This window comes from Globicephala melas, chromosome 19 (genome assembly GCF_963455315.2).
Source record: "Globicephala melas chromosome 19, mGloMel1.2, whole genome shotgun sequence".
In the NCBI taxonomy this organism is placed as follows: domain Eukaryota; kingdom Metazoa; phylum Chordata; class Mammalia; order Artiodactyla; family Delphinidae; genus Globicephala; species Globicephala melas.
In genome coordinates, this window is record NC_083332.1 from 50,890,092 (window position 1) to 50,907,872 (window position 17,781).

Consider the following 17,781-nt stretch of genomic DNA (forward strand, 5'->3'; position numbering starts at 1 on the left):
CCTATAAATGCTCTTGCCCACTGGTTGTAGTTGGGGGGAATTGGCCTTTGGACAGGAACCTGCCCTTCCCCCACCAGTTGTTGGCATCCAAAATAAAGCAAACTTTCCTTTCCACCAAACTTGCCTCTTTATTGGCTTTTGAGTGGCGAGCAGCCAGACCCCCACTTTTGGTCACGTATATTATACTATGTTTTTTCCTATACATACATACCTATGATAAAGTTTAATTGATTAATTAGGCACAGTAAGAGATTAACAACAATAATAAATAGAACAATTACAACAATATAGTGTAATAAAGTTACGTGAATATGGTTTCTCTCTCAAAATATCTTTTTTTCCTTTTTATTATTTATTTATTTATGGCTGTGTTGGGTCTTCGTTGCTGCACGCCGGCTTTCTCTAGGTGCGGGGAGCGGTGGTTACTCTTCATTGCGGTTCATGGACTTCTCATTGCAGTGGCTTCTTTTGTTGCAGAGCACGGGCTCTAGCATGTGCACAGGCTTCAGTAGTTGTGACATGCAGGCTCAGTAGTTGTTGTTCGCGGGCTCTAGAGCGCAGGTTTGGTAGTTGTGGTGCACGGACTTATTTGCTCTGCAGCATGTGGGATCTTCCCGGACCAGGGCTCGAACTCGTGTCCCCTGCATTGGCAGGCGGATTCTTTTTTTTTTTTTTTTTTTGCGGTACGCGGACCTCTCACTGTTGTGGCCTCTCCCGTTGCGGAGCACAGGCTCCGGACGCGCAGGCTCAGCGGCCATGGCTCACGGGCCTAGCCGATCTGCGGCATGTGGGATCCCCCAGGACGGGTGCACGAACCCGCGTCCCCTGTATCGGCAGGCGGAATCTCAACCACTGCGCTACCAGGGAAGCCCGGCAGGCGGATTCTTAAGCACTGCGCTGCCAGGGAAGTCCCTCAGAATATCTTATTGTACAAATTTAATGCCTTTTCCATCTTAACTAAGCACTTATCACACACTGTGGCCATAACTTTTGCAGTTTGAGGTGCGACTGCAAAACTAGCACGAATTTCTTTTTCCTCTTCACAGCTTCACAGATATAAGATTCATTCTTACCGTAGATCTTAGCAACCTCAGCATAGGATTTTTTTCTTTCCTCATTAACTTGAGACACCTTTTCACTTAAAGGAAGCACTTTGCAGCATCTCTTTGGCATATCTGAATTGCCAGCACCACTACCTATTGCGCTTTTGGGCCATTATTAAGTAAAATACGGGTTATTTGAACACAAGCAATACTGGGGCAGTCGATCTGATAACCCAGATGGCTACTAAGTGACCAGCATAGGGGAGAATATGCTGGACAGTGGGGGTGGATTCACATTCCAGGTAGGATGGAGCGGGATGGTGCGATATTTCGTCATGCTACTCAGAACGTTGCACAATTTAAAACTTATGAATTGTTTATTTCTGGAATTTTCCATTTAATATTTTTGGACTATGGTTGACCATGGGAGTAACTGAAATCACAGAAAGTGACACCTTGGAGAAGGGGGGACAACTGCAGTGTTAGAAATCTTTTTTGCTTGCAGCTATGACAAAAGATTATCTAGTTTTGTATATTTCCTGCCCTGACCTGTAATTAGTAATTTTTTCCAAGATGCTTTAATTTTTAAATTAAAAAATAACACTTACTTACATTTAGAGAGCAAAACCTGGGTGCTAGAGGTGTTTAGTCCTACCGGCTTGATCTTTGTCTCCAGATTTTTTCAATGGACAGCTCTTAAATTTGACAACAATCATGACCCAGTTTTTCATTGATGCCTTTATAGTAGTGGCATGATATGAGTTATATATTCTTTTCATTGATGTCAGTGGTTTATGTCAATTTAGGGAAAAATTAATAAGAATTTACATAAATGCGATTGGTCAAGACCATTTTAGCCTAAGGAAAGATCATGAACAAAAGCACGGTCTGTAAACGAAGAATCCCACGTGGATAGAATTGTTTGTACAGGTAGGACAGTGGTGGATGTTAGAGCTAGGAAAGTCTGTTGGCGCCAGGTTGAGAGATGGGAGGAAGTGCCAGATGCTGCTAAGTTGCTCAGCATAGAGCATCATATCTTAAATTACGGAATCAAAGACTTGTTAATACATCCCAAAGAATATGAAAGGAGTAAATAATATGATATGGTAGCGTTACAATGAGACAAACTTAGGTTTGAATCTTAGCTTTGCCACTTACTGGACAAGCTAGAGCTTAACTTTATGGAAGTGATGGTGAACCACGTGAAAACATTTGACTAAACAAAAGTTGACGGTGTTCCCAACTACCAATCACAAACTTACATCTTTTTACCTGGACTTCGTATGTGCCCACGGGCACAACACTACCACTTCAGCAAAGGGAACTAAAAGGGGGAAAAATCAGGGTAGAAAGAGACAGCAGTCATTTAATTATGAATAAAATATCTTACATTTGCAAATTGTACAACATTGGACCACGCGGACACATTGCTAGAATTCTCTCAAATAAGGGCCCCTGAAAGCTCAGTCTTATTCGTTTTGTGGTAAATCAATTTTGAGCATGAGGAAAGTAGAAGAAAGCGGAATTCTGTCTGAGTTGGTTTTTGTGAGGGCAGCAGAAATCCCGGAGCATTCGAGGAAGGCTTTGGAAATAGGGTACTTCCTCCGGAGGCACAAGAAAGTTTCTACCAGGCTGCCTGGCCCTGTGTTGCCTCTCAATTTCGCAAAAATAAAGAAAAGAAATCCCATGAATTTTCTTACCTTAGAGCTAAACCTGTCAAGAGAAAATCTTTGTGAATGTTATTCTATATGCTGATGTATACAAAAAAAGGTTCACCTTAGATCTGACCTTGATTGAATTTTGTTAAGTATGGCTTATCTTTTCTCTTAACTCTTTTTGTAGTGACTGAGCTAAGATGTACCCATATTTGTGCTCAGTGCTTTGGGCTTCACAGACAAGATGACCCGAGAGATCATAAGAATTTGAGAGTAAGAAGAAGCCAAGACATCTTTAATACAATACCCTCATTTCATAGATGAGGATACTAAGGCCCCCAAGAAATTGACAATCTTATTTATTTAAGAGGACTAAAAAAAAACTTGAAATAATTAAATATCAATATACAAGAGTATAGGATCCAATACTCTATTTTATGTGGATTATATATGCTCTAGGAATCCAAAGAGAGGAGAGATCCATTGTGGTAGAAGTAGATGGAGAGAGCTAAGAGCCTTGACATTTGCTGAGTATATAAAGTTTGCAAGAGGCTTTATCAGTGTGACCTTGAGTCTGATATTTGCTCAGGAGATTTAAGAATAGGAGGAAAGTGGTTCACAGAACTGGGGAGGCTCAAAAGCAGAAATTGTGGCTTGTCTGGAAGATGGTGGTAGGAGCACTGGGAAGCACATTTGGAGAGAAAAGAAACAAATGAGTGAGAATGAAAATGTCATGAATATGGACCTTGATATCCAGTAGAGGCTAGCAACCACTGGATGGACAAGTTAAATTTGTATTTTAGAAAGAATAGCCCAGCAGTTATAAAATCATACTGCAGCCACTGATAGCCACCCTTGAAAAGCTCCCAGTTCTGCAATATGAGAGTTAGTTATTGACTGTCTTTTAACCATGCTTGAAAATTGGAGGAATCTTTTAAAGATTTCTATGATTTAGTATCTTTGAAATTACATGCCATGTGACAGAGTAACTTGAATATATTTTAATTAACAAAAACAGCATGTAGATTCACTCTCAAGAATAATAGCCTAGCATGTATTGAGCGTCTTCTATGTGCCAGACACTGTGCTAAGGTTTCTACTTCCATTTTCACATTTTACAGATGTGGGAAGTGAAGCTTAGGGAGGATACTGCTCATTTCGAGTTACACAGCTAGTATGTGCTGTGGCCTTCATCTGAATTAACATCTCCCTAATCTCAAAGCCCAATGCTCTTAAACCTATGTAATAGTACTCCAATCCCCATTTATTCTGAATTATTTGGGAAAGTCATGGTTACTAGTCTTCAGATGATTTGAGACAATCACATTATTTAGTTTAGTCTCTAATTAGTGCCATTTACAATTTTTCTGATATTCCTCTGGAAAGTACATTACTATTTTAGAGGTCATCCATATTTCTTTAAAAATAATCATTGGCCCAGTTCACATGCGTTAGAAATTAACATCACTACCTAGTGTTATATTTGTGGTAGGACTTTATGATTTTCAGATTAAATAGGTTAGAATATAATGCTTCTGCCATTTGTCCATCCACCTGCCCATCCATCCATCCATCCGTCCACCCAACATTTGTTGAGTGCCTGATGTGAGTTAGGCACTGACTGGTACCTGCATTGTCACTTCTTTTTGCACTGTTGTTTTCACTAGCTAATAAAACAAAAAATCTTCAAATCTCTGTAACTTCCTGCTCACATCCCAGATCTGTGAATCTCCTCTTAAGCTGTGACTCTTTCTATCTCTTAAGACCTCCTTGGTGTCTTTTACTGGATCCTTTGCATTTAGTTGGCTAGGTAGTGAAGAGTGAGAGTGTAGAGGATTGAGCACCTAGTACTTAACATCTGAGCCCAGAAATGGCACACATCACTTTGGTTCACATTCCATCACATGGTCCCTAGCTGGACCACCTCTTCCCACCAACTTTGCACTATGAATGAGGAACGTGGATCTCTGTTGGTCAGCCCATTACCTCTGTTCAATTGCTGTCAGTGCTAAAGAATGTCTATGGAAATGTTTAGTAAATTGTGAAGTTGTTTTCAATATTTGACATTGTTATTTCACAAATATGAATGAATTACAATGGAAAACAAAATAAATTTATTGAGACTGACTTGACACGTGGTGAAAAGAATATCTTTTGTACCATCTAATCCTTCTTCTTCTTCTTCTTCTTCTTTTTTTTTTTTTTTTTTGCTGAGCCGTGGGGCATGTGGGTTCTCATTTGCCCAACCAGGGATTGAACCCATGCCCCCTGCAGTGGAAGTGTGGAGTCTTAACCACTGGACTGCCAGGGAAGTCCCTAATCTTTCTTCAGTCTTGTTAGATTATCAGCATTGTCTGGGCTCCCTGTCTATGGCCAAGTTCCACTGAAGGCCACCCTTGCAGAGATGGGGAGAGGGGAGGTATATGACCCTTGTCACATTCCTCTTATTTATTCTATTTTGAAAGGAACCAAAGGGGCTGTGATATGTAATTTAAATGTCCATGTTTTAGAAGCTGCAATTTGTTTCTTTGGGAATCAGGGTTCTTGTACTTTCACTCTTGTTTTTAGAGATGAAACGATGGTTTCTTCTAGCTTTAATATTCTCCAATTACATTAAATGTATAAAATGGGTATGTTAATCCCCAGAAGTTTTTTCTGCCTTAAGTAAAATAGGTAAATTGGGAATATAGATTTTTTTTGGGTGGTAGCTTGGGCAGCATTCTGATGTTGTACCTTCTTCTAGATCAACTTCCTGCCTTGCCCTGCATTTTCAGTGGAAGTTGATTGGAGAAAATAATGATCTCCTTTTAACTCTTTTTTTTTAAAAAAAAATTATTTATTTCTTTTTGGCTGCCTTGGGTCTTCGTTGCTGTGCGTGGGCTTTCTCCAGTTGTGGCGAGCGGGGGCTACTCTTCGTTGCGGTACGCGGGCCTCCGACTGTGGTGGCCTCTCTTGTTGCAGAGCATGGACTCTAGGTGCGCGGGCTTCAGTAGCTGTGGCAAGTGGGCTCAGTAGTTGTGGCACAAGGGCTTCGTTGCTCCACGGCAACGAAGATGTGGGATCTTTCCAGACCAGGGCTCGAACCCATGTCCCCTGCATTGGCAGTCAGATTCCTAACCACTGAACCACCAGAGAAGCCCCCTGTTATCTCTTTAGGTTAGTGGCATGTCCATTTCAGGTGCCATTTCAGTTAATGGGTTTAATCATGTACTGGACACTAAGATTCCTTGACCTGTGGGCTCTGAAGTGATAAGGTGAGAAGCATTGATGGTGTGGATAATAAGATTGAAAATAAAGAAGAAAAAAATTAATTTGACTTCATGGCCTTGGAGAAAACACTTGACTTTATTATTAAAATGATCAAATACCAAATGTTGGTTATCAGAGTACCATGAACAAGATCACCTAACAGATCTTGTCCTTATCCCCAGAGAACTTACATCTCAGAGATCATAAAAACAGACTAATTTAACTATTGTATTAATTGACATTTAAAATAATATGCTAATTGCATAAAATAATTTTAAATACAAAATTTAAATGATTATACTATAACTAGTAGACAGGAACGTTCACTGATCAGCTTTTGACACTCTAATTTAAATCTTAATATAAAAATTTTGTTTGGATGGTTCAGAAATGTAACCAGAGCTTTCAATCATTTCTCTCTGTGTTAATATATTTATGCACATTTTAAGAACAAGTCACAAACACTTTATGTTTTGAGAATTATTATCCTTTTAGATTGTCAGCACCTGGTAACAGCATGTTGATTGGTCATTTGTCTCTCAAATACTAAAAAAAACCCCTATATATATGTATCAGTTTTAATTGTATGTAACAGTTTGTTGTAGCACACTGTTAATGTATGTTTTCCTCAAACTCTAGGGGCTCTCTTATACTTTCAGCCAATGTGAGCTAGCCCATATTTTTCTCTATTTTTATGTTCTAGAACCATGAGTGGTACAGTGCTCTTAGCTTATGAGTGCCCTACTACTCTATACAGATGATGTAGTTTTTCTAGCTGATGTTGTTAAGAGCTATTTACTACATAGTGACCTTCTTTCTGCAATTTATTTTGTGTCCTCATGGACATTTTTGACACACAAAGGCTGGCAAAGCTGTGTAGGTGATAGAAGCAAACTTGCCTCAAGGGGACAAAGGATGTTATCACAAACATTTAGTAGAATGTAATGACCAGAATTTAGCGACTAATGGAAATAAACATCACTGCAATGTAGAGGGATTAGGGCACAATTTGGACAGGCACCGGGAGGAATCTGTGGAAAGAGGCATGACTTGATTCCAGGGAACTTGGATTGGCTTTGCTAGGGGTCCACACTAGGAATGCATGTCCACAGGACATAAGCACCATGGTGGGGCTAGCGCTGGAGCTGGGGCTGAATTTGAAAGACGTGCTAAACCTATGGGGGACAGCTCAGCATAGCCCAGAACCCATTCTGGCTCCTCTTCTTCAATCTTTGTAAAGAAGGAAACGTGTCCCTCCAGGAGTCCTGTAATGAGCGTGTTTACAGACAAGAATTGAGTGACAACAGTCCCCTTCTCCCCAACAAGAAGAGCTGAGAGTGATGATTTTACAGTATTTCCTCTCATCAAAGTAACACAGGCTTGTCTCTCGCTTCCTGACACAGAAAATTGCATTTTGTCACCCATTTGTCAGTTCTTAGAGATTTGAAGATAATTAAAGAATATTATAGCAGGTGACAGCTGTTGCCGAATGCCGTGTTGCTAGTTCTTCTGCTTGTTGGATGCCCATGAATCTTGGATGATGATAGCTTGGTGCTCCAGGTTTAATTAGCTGGTTGTTTTGAATCTGTCTGGGCTCTCAGGTGTGGGGTTAGCAGGCTTGCAGCTTGTTGAATCTGAGCTGTGCTCATCACTGACTGGGGGACCTGGGTCTGACCAACTCACGAAAGGGCCACATAGGGGTGTCCTGACCTTTATCAGACAAAGGCACCAAAGGGATAAGGTGCTTTCTAGGAAAGGCTACACAACAGCATCAAATGCTGATTGGTTTCCCGGTGTTCTTGCATCAAAGCATGCTTTAGATTTTGAAATTTATTTTCTGATTAAATCTCCTTAAGGCCATCTCTTTTATTATAAAGCACAGCAATCATAATCCCTTTGGATTTATTTCTAGGTTAATTTACCAAAAGTTCCCTGACATGCAAGAGAGAGCTAAATGGTCTCGACTCTGGCTTTTGGTAGTATAGAAAATTTCCTTTCTTTTCCTGGAGGATTTGAATGCTATTACACTACCTCAGAGAAACTACAAACACTGCTGGAAGCTCCGTGCTTCCTTTCTTTTTCACTCTCTCTAGATAGGAATGAGTTTCTATGTGTTTCAACAATTTGTTTATTAAAAAAGTATATTTAAAAAATCTCACATGATTTTAAGTTTACATCCCCAAATCATTATTTGTTTTTAAGCTCATCTCAAAACACAAGAGTAGTTTCAGGAAAATTTAAAACATCCTTAACTTATGCAAAAAGTTCTTTCCCAACAAAATACTCTGAATCATTAAAATGAACACAGTAGAAGTGCCTCAATTTCTAACTTAGAACAATAGTGAAGGGTTCTGCTTGTGGAATCTATAGATAGTCCCTCAGACCGGACGCATTCTTTCACCCCTTTTCTTACACTACATTATGCCCTTTCCTTGAATCCCTTCTCCCTTCTGTGCACAGATCAAACTCTGCTCATTTTTTAGCTCATGGCACAGAGGCCACCTCTTCTTTGAAGACTCTTCTGAATCTACTGAGCAGGTCTCAGCCCTCTTCCCTTGGTTCTGCTTCCTGTGTTCTTTGCATGCATGTACACTCAGAATAGAAGCCATCTATGCACCTTACCATGTACATTAACATGACTTTATTATCCCACTGTCTTTGACTTAACTTTGGTATTTCATGAGACTCTTTCCCTGAAGGATACAAGCTGTAAATAAGTTTACTTTTCATTCCAAGGACTCCCAGAGAGTTCCATCAACTCATTAATAGAAAGCATCCATGGACAGTTTACACTAGACTCTTTGAATCCCTGCCTCGAAAGTCTTGCATTGCTATGTCCTTAACTATTACTAATCCTAAACTCTTATGTCATGATTGCTGCCCAGTCGTAATCAAGCCTCCACATTGTAAGACCTGCTTTAAACCAGACTTCAGAATTTCAATAAATATACCGACTTTGTCCTTCCCTCTCCAGGACATTATTAAGACCCTGCTGACCTAGTGTCCCCCCTTACCATGGTAAGAAATTAACTGTGCTTTGTTTTGTTAGTAGATGCTTTGGTGATAGTTTGGGGAACCAGGATTTGACAACATCATTGTCCAAGTTACCGTGTCTTCTACTTGATTGTGCCTCTCTTTTCCCGGTTTACCATGAGCTCTTTACCCCCTGCCCTGCCCCACCTATCATGGGGTCTTCTGTCAAACTCAGAGCATGAGAAAGAAATACGCGTCTTTTGGAAAAATGGACTTAGTGAAATAGAGAGGAAGTTAATGTCCTGACATACAAAAAACATCTTGCTTGACCAGACTCAGACTTCTCTGGTGCTTTTCCAAGTCCTCCTCAGACTGAGTTTTAATGATCTCCATGTTCTGGCTTCAATCCACCCATCTATCTGTATTTCCCACACATTTTCTACTCCGACAGAGCATTTCTTCTCATTGATCCATGCTCCTATGCACCTGCACATATTCATGTATTCTCTTCCCTGTGCCAGGAATGCCTTTGTCTCTACCTGATGCTAAACCTTGTCCCAAATTTAAGGCTGAATTAGGTCTAAATTCTCAATGTACTCTTTTCTAACTTCTTCACTATACCGTATTCTCTCTTTTCACTTTTATAGTACTTGTTTAGGCAGCACCTCACTATTTTTTCATTATTCTCCCATAACTGATGTTTATTCAGTTATTTTTGATAATTTCAATTCAGGCATGAGATCCTGTATTTATCCATTCACTTTTTATTCAACTAATGTTTATGGAAACCCACTATGGCAAGGTACTGTGACAGGTACTTGGGATGCAGCAACGATTAAGACAGAGTGACCTTATGCATTCTTTTTGGATCCCCAGTTTCCTTATCACAGGACCAAGTAAGACATCAATGCATGGTTAATTCTTTCTGATAGTTGCAGTCCCTCCAGGCCTTCTTCATATTCATCAAAGCATTCGTAGACCCATAGAGAGGCTGGATCAATATTTTGTACACAGTTTTATTGCATATTTTATCAACCTTGCTAAAAAGAAACTTACTGTAGAGAAACCTAACATCAGCTCTCAGCGACTACTATAATTGCTGACACATTTTGATTATCTGGAATAATAAGAAACAGAACAAAAAAGGTGAAATTAAATCAACCTAAAATGTATAAGCTGTTACGGGACTGTGAAAGTTGGCTGCTGAGGGGTGCAGAGAGCACCAGGAATGGGCAGGGGGTAATTAGTAGGACAAACCCAAGGCTGTGTTGCCTTCAATGAAGTGGCTAAGTCTCCAGAATATTGTCCTTGAGGGAACGACTGAAGAGAAGAGTATTGTGAAACTGAGGATAGTCATCAGTTAGATCCACTAAACGTGTAAGCTGCCGTCACTGATCAAGCTGGCTTTAATCGTTGCCACAAAAAGCTTGCATGTCCTCCAAGCCTCATGTAGCTTAAATAATAAGATGCTTGCCCCAGTTGTTTTTTGGGAACTTGGAGTCAGCTGTGTCCAGTTTGAGCTCGAGATGGTTAAGACTAGTTGGGACCACCAACCCTCCAACTGGGCATTCGTGAGTGTCTGATTGGTGACCTTTTAACATCAGAGGGCCCAAAACTCCACCCTCAGAGCATGCTAACTCTGCTATTTTCTGAACACGTGTCCCATGAAGAAACACGTAGCTTAGTTGTGCCTGCACAGGAGTACCTCATCTTTTTCTTATTTCCAATCACCATTCCCCACATTCTCCACACCTCAGCTATATCCCATAAATATCCCGAGCCCCTCACCTTGGTGGTGGGGGGGCAGATTTGAGATTTGTTCTCCCATCTACTCGCTTGGCTGCCTTGTGAGAAAACCTTTTCTCTGCTGCAAAGCTCGGCATCTCAGCACTCAGCTTGCTGCGAGCAGGGCAAACAAACCTGGTTTGGTAACACCAGCCAGCAATGGCGTTCCACAGGGTGCCTTCTCGGGATTTCTAGGTGGTGGAAATAGTTGTAGTGAGTGGATGGTGCAGATTTCCCACCGGTATGTCTTCTCTGAAACAGTGCCTGATGGTACACGTGTAAATTCTAGGCCCTGGGAGACGGGAGCAGACAAGAGTGTAGTGGGAGCTGGCTGGGTATGTTGTTGGAAATCTATCCATTTGAGAGCAGGAAGGGAGGAAGAATCTAGACCCTCTTGGGACAGATTATCAGTCAGGAAAAGAAGGCAGAGCTGTATTTCTTAGAAGAAGTTGATTTGGAGGGAATGAAGGGAATGCTCAGTAATCAGGCTGTGTCCAAGGCTTTCCTGTCCTGGGGAAGCAAGACTACCTGCAACCTCACAGGCATGGTGCGCCTGCGTTTATTTCCACATATACAGCCAGGCTTGGCAGAAGTGGCTCCATCTCTGAGTCGGGCAGGGGTAGAGCTGCGTGTCAAGGGTTCTTCATACCCGGGGCAGTGCTGAAGGAAGTCGACGGACCTGGGGTTAGCTGGCACTGACCTTTGGAGCAACAGTTTAGTACCTTTCTATTTTTTTTCTCCTTTGACACTACTACAGTAGCTTATGTTATTTTGTCTTTCTTTGTCTCACATAGAAGGTAGAGGAATTCATTAGTCGTGAAATGACTCAAAGCAAGAAACAAAGATCAAATATGAAGGAAAGCAAGGTGAATAAATACAAATACATTGGATAGCCAATTCTTGAACATTCGAGGCAAAAAAGTCACGGGAATTAGTTTGAAAATAAAGTGGCAAACTGATGAAAGATCAGGTGGTTTCACCAGAATTTGGATTAGTCTCCGTGTGTGTACTCCCCCTCCCCTGCAACTTAGAAACAGAGTATTTAATTTAAGGAAAAATAATACATAGTGGAGATCAATATACAGTCATTGAAGCAGAAATTGTTGGAGGAAAACAGTGCAAATTGGAGTATTCAGAAGAAAATCAGTATTACAATTCTACTATCATTGTATATGAACCTATTAAAACATAATTGGCAACTTTCATCTACTAGAAATTGTTCTCTCTTACAAACAGGTATTGGCACAAATTCAGACACGTTAACTATGTTCCAAGTAGTGTTAATGTATTTTTTCTCATATCCCCAATTACTACAGCATATTCACTTTGATTTAAAAACACAGAACACAGCTTAATTCTAACAAATAATTTAATTTAAGAAAACTATTTATTGAATCCTACTAAATTGTATTTTTTCCCATAGAGTACTGCCATATAAAGTTGAATTATCAAACTTAGCTTCCTATTATATCTAGCCTTTTGCTTCTAGGACTTTTCTACTCTTTTATCTGAAAGAAACAATCCCACCTCAATTTTTTTATTGAACATATTTTACCTATAACTGATCAGAACACAGTCACCCTAGAAGCAGATTTATTTAGAGGACAGATACTAATCCAGTTACTGAGAAATTAAACTGTTGAATCAGTATTTTTTTTGGCTGCACCGCGCATCTTGTGGGATCTTAGTTGCCTGACTAGGGCCCTCGGCAGTAAGAGTGTGGAGTTCTAACCATGGACCACCGGGGAACTCCCTGATGAATCAGTTTTTAATCCTGATAAACTCTTTAACACATGTCGGCAGTGTCTGTAATTTTTTTTCTTGAGGTCGTTCATATTGTCAATATCTGCGCTATCTGTTTTCTCTTAGTGGAGATAGACTCTGATGAGGTGAAATATAAGGTGTTCCTGGAGAGACTACGCTCTAGTTACAAAGCAGAAGAATGGTCACCGCAAGCCCTTCCTTCTATTTTTGGCAGATGGCTGTGAGATCTCATAAACAGTAAGAACTACCTGTGACTTGATTTCTCCAGCTCTTAAAACGGGTATAACATGTATCAAGATCCATCTTGTGCTGATAGAAACCTGCAGACAATATGCAAGATTTAATTGACAATTTCTGTAGAAATTGTTCCCAAGTTTTGATGAAGATATTCTATTTCAAAATTTTATCCTTTTCTCAGATAATAAAACTGTGATCCTTAAGTGAGCTTCAATACAAAGCTTATTTTTATAAGATAAACTCCCACATAGCCTACATTTAATATAACTTTAAAAATAAAACTTTGTTCAAGTGAATAATTTTCTGTGGAAATCATGAAAAAGAGGCTTTTCAAAATGACTACTAAAATAATTATTACCTTTTGAGCTAATATAATCATAGTGCTACTATGGTATAAAATGAAAAAAAATTGTGGCAAAAGCAATAATCATTTGTGCTTCCAATAATCGATCTAACAAAGATTTTACTAATGGAACAAAATGATTTAGAAAGTAGCTGCTTTAATATCAATCTCATTATTATTGCCATTGTTATAACAATAGTACATGCATTAACTAATAAATATGGCACATGATAGGTGGAGGAGACATTCTCTGGGTGATGCAAAATGACTCTTCCAACACCCTTGGGTCATAATCACAGGCAGGCATAGTCTAGCTTTTAACTATCAGAGGATAACATGGGCTCCCTTTTGAATTGGTTAGTGGCATGGTATTTGGAGAGTGAAAGAAGAGCATGGATGACTACTTGGTTAGTTTTAGAATGGATTCATCCACTTGGAAGGGGAATGGATTAGGTGACTTGAAGAAAAAAAATCCCTTCAGATGTTGATATTCTATCATTCTAGCCTTTTTGGAAAGTAATTCATAGATTTGATCCCGGTACCTCAGGACTTTATATGCTATAGTAGACACAGAGATATGTACACATAAGATTGTTCACCCAGCGAACCTAATACATTTTCATCAATGCCTTTGTGGTTATGATGCTGCTTTTAAAAATACCAGCAAGTAGAAAGCAAGACTTATTCTATCTTGGTCTGTTGCCACAGTCCATGTGTACTGCGAACATGGCTGCTGTTGTTACTGTCAGTGTCAGCTGGCGTGGGAAGGCCTAGACGCTCTGCCTTGGAGGTGAGAGACAGGAAAGGAGAAGCCAGGACATTGGCCGTGGCACAAGTAATAGTCATAAACTCCCTGATCACTCTCTGCTAGTTTTGATTAAACTGAGTGTTGATAGATTGATTCAGGTTCCTTCTAAACTTTCAGGACATCTGCTGCCGCCAAATGTTAGTGTCTCAGAGGCATTATGCAGTAATAGAAAATGGAAAACTGAAACTCTTCTTATTTCATATCCGGGAAGAGCAAGTAGATTTTATCTTTAACTTTTGTGCCTCCTACCTCTAAAACGTCATTAAGTGCTATCTCGAAAAGGGCTTTTATTTATTTCCCACCATTATTAGAATACAGTGTAGAATCATTTACCAATAGGCCAAGGTCATTAATTTTAAAAAGTTCTACGCCTCCTTATTTCTTAAAATCGCTAACTGCCAGCACTGTAGACTGGGAGAATGGAAAGAGAGAGGATTTTAAAGGAAGGTGGATGCTGTTCAGACTCCATGTCTACTGCTTACTAAATGTGGGACCTTGACAGAGTTAGTCTTTCTGACTCCTGTTTCCTCACCTATAAAATAAGGATACTACAACGTAGTTTATGGTGTTGTTATACTTGACATACAGGCAGTAGTAAATAAATGGTATGGAATGTGGGATTTGTTGTAGGGATTTGACCTTAGACAATTGAGAGATTGCATTGAAGAGTTTATATACAGCTATTGCTTCTGTGTGGGACGCTGCAGCTTTAAGTCAGCAGGACTGGCAATTGGGAAGAAAGATGGACAAGAAGTAGGGGAGAGTAAGCACAAACTGGAAACTAGAGGGATGGCCTGGAGCCCTCAGAGATGAAATGGAACCCACAGGGGTGTCTCACTGCTTCCAGGCCTCCCACTTCGATGAGATGGATGACTTGCTGGGGCAGCTGGCACCCTTCAGCACAGAGCTAAAGAGGCACCTAGTACAGGAGTGGGAGGGGCTGGAGGAGCCGTGGCCTGGTTGTTGCTTCATTCCAAGGTGAGCCAGCAGATTAGTGACAATGTGTGTGAGCTGCAGTCGTGCCTGGTGCCTTACAGTAGCCTTCTGACTATGAAACGAATGTAGTGGCTGTTTCCTTCCACCTTCAAATCTCATGTAAAATGTCTCTTGTGGCCCACATGAGTCTAGAACTATATAGGGAAGGGCATTCTGGCAGACACAGTTCCAGTGAGCCGAGTTGACACAAAACAAAGCCACCATAGTATCTGTTGTTATTAAGAATTCTTCCCAGAAATTCTCTTAATCACTCAGCTCATTCTAATACCTTGTATGCAGTTACCATTCCAATTTCTCATAGTACTCAGAACGCCCACAGTGCAATCTCTGCCCTTCAATTTATCTCTCTATCAGTGGTTCTCAACCAAGGTGATTTCGCCCTGAGGGGACATTGGCAATGTCTGGAGACAATTTGGGGCTGTCATGACAGGTGAAGAGTGCTGCTGGCATCTAGTTGGTAGAGATCAGGGTTGCTAAGTGTCCAATAATGCACAAAGAGGCCGTCCCATAACAAAGAATTATCCAGGTCAAAACGTCAATCGTGCTGAGATTGAGAAAGCCTGGTGTGCAGTTCCCTTCTCATCTGTCCCTAATATGTCTCAGGAAGAAATTAGTCACTTCTAAAGTCAGTTCCTTCACCTTTGCTTTTTTTATTGCCATCGACTCTTCAAGAACCCCCTTCAGTCTCTTCTCTCTCTGTTTTTAACCTCACAGACTTAACAGATTTAACAGATTAAAACAATCACATTTGCTTTTCCCCTTAGCTCTTGGAAATTACCATGCATTTACCACCTCCTTCTTTAATTAGCGAACCCTCTAACTGAAGGATCCATGTTGGTTACTCATTTCCTCCGTACCTCTAGCCACCTGGTACCTCTCAGCAAAACCCTTTTAAGTTAGTAATGAGCTTATTCTGGCCAAATTTGTGGATTTTTTAAAAAGCAAAATTAATTGACTTTGCAGTTCATTTCGTTTCATTTCCTATATATACTGTCCTTAAATTCTCTCTCTTATCCCCCACTGAAATCATCATGTCAATATCATAACAAAACATCTGTAGTCAACATCTCCAATGACTTCCAGGCTGGTAAGTACCATGGACACTTCTCATCCTCTTCTTACTTACCTTCTTAGCAGTACTTGACGCTTTTTTTTTTTTTGGCCACGTGGCACGTGGGATCTTAGTTTCCCAGCCCCGGATCGAACCCGTGCCCCCTGCAGTGGAAGCGCAAAGTCTTAACCACTGGACTACCAGGGAAGTCCCAGTACTTGACACTTTTGATCATTCCTTTTTTGAAGCGCTTTCTTCACTTGACTCAGCAGAAGTCCACACTCTCCTGGTTTTTCTCCTATCACACTCCTTCTCAGTCTCCTCTGCTGCTCTCTTCTCCTCTTCTTGACCTTATAATTTTGGAGGCTCCCATGACTCACTTTTGAAACCTCTTCTATTTTGTATCTACAGTCCCTTCCTGATGACTTCCTCCAGCTTCGTGGCTTTAGATATTATCTGTATATTGATGACCCCAAATTTATTTTATTTTATCAAAAAATTTTTTTTGTTGAAGTGTAGTTGATTTACAATGTTGTGCCAATCTCTGCTCTACAGCAAAGTGACTCCGTTATACACATACAGGCATTCTTTTTTAAAAAATTTTTATTCATTTATTTTTATTTTTGGCTGAGTTGGGTCTTTTTTTTTTAAAGGTCTTTATTGGAGTATCATTGCTTTACAATGGTGTGTTACTTTCTGCTTTATAACAAAGTGCATCAGCTATACATATACATATATCCCCATATCTCCTCCCTCTTGCCTCTCCCTCCCTCCCACCCTGCCTCCCACCCCTCTAGGTGGTCACAAAGCACCGAGCTGATCTCCCTGTGCTATGCGACTGCTTCCCACTAGCTATCTATTTTACATTTGGTAGTATATATATGTCCATGCCACTCTCTCACTTCATCCCAGCTTACCCTTCCCCCTCCCCGTGTCCTCAAGTCCATTCTCTAGATCTGCTTCTTTATTCCTGTCCTGCCCCTAGGTTCTTCAGAACCATTTTTTTTAATATTCCATATATATGTGTTAGCATACGGTATTTGTTTTTCTCTTTCTGACTTTTCACTCTGTGTGATAGTCTCTAGGTCAATCCACCTCACTACAAATAACTCAACTTCATTTCTTTTTATGGCTGAGTAATATTCTATTGTATATATGTGCCACATCTTCTTTATCCATTCATCTGTCGATGGACGCTTAGGTTGTTTCCATGTCCTGGCTATTGTAAACAGAGCTGCAATGAACATTTTGGTACATGACTCTTTTTGAATTATGGTTTTCTCAGGGTATATGCCCAGTAGTGGGATTGCTGGGTCATATGGTAGTTCTATTTTTAGTTTTTTGAGGAACCTCCATACTGTTCTCCATAGTGGCTGTATCAATTTACATTCCCACCAACAGTGCAAGAGGGTTTCCTTTTCTCCACACCTTCTCCAGTATTTATTGTTTGTAGATTTTTTGATGATGGACGTTCTGACTGGCGTGAGGTGATACCTCCTTGTAGTTTTGATTTGCATTTCTCTACTGATTAGTGAAGTTGAGCGTCCTTTCATGTGTTTGTTGGCAATCTGTCTATCTTCTTTGGAGAAACATCTATTTAGGTCTTCTGCCCATTTTTGGATTGGGTTGTTTGTTTTTTTGACATTGAGCTGCATGAGCTGCTTGTATATTTTGGAGATTAATCCTTTGTCAGTTGCTTCATTTGCAAATATTTTCTCCCATTCTGAGTGTTGTCTTTCTGTCTTGTTTATGGTTTCCTTTGCTGTGCAAAAGCTTTTAAGTTTCATTAGGCCCCATTTGTTTCTTTTTGTTTTTATTTCCATTTCTGAGGCAGGCTTTCTCTAGCTGCGGCGAGCGGGGGCTAGTCTTTGTTGCGG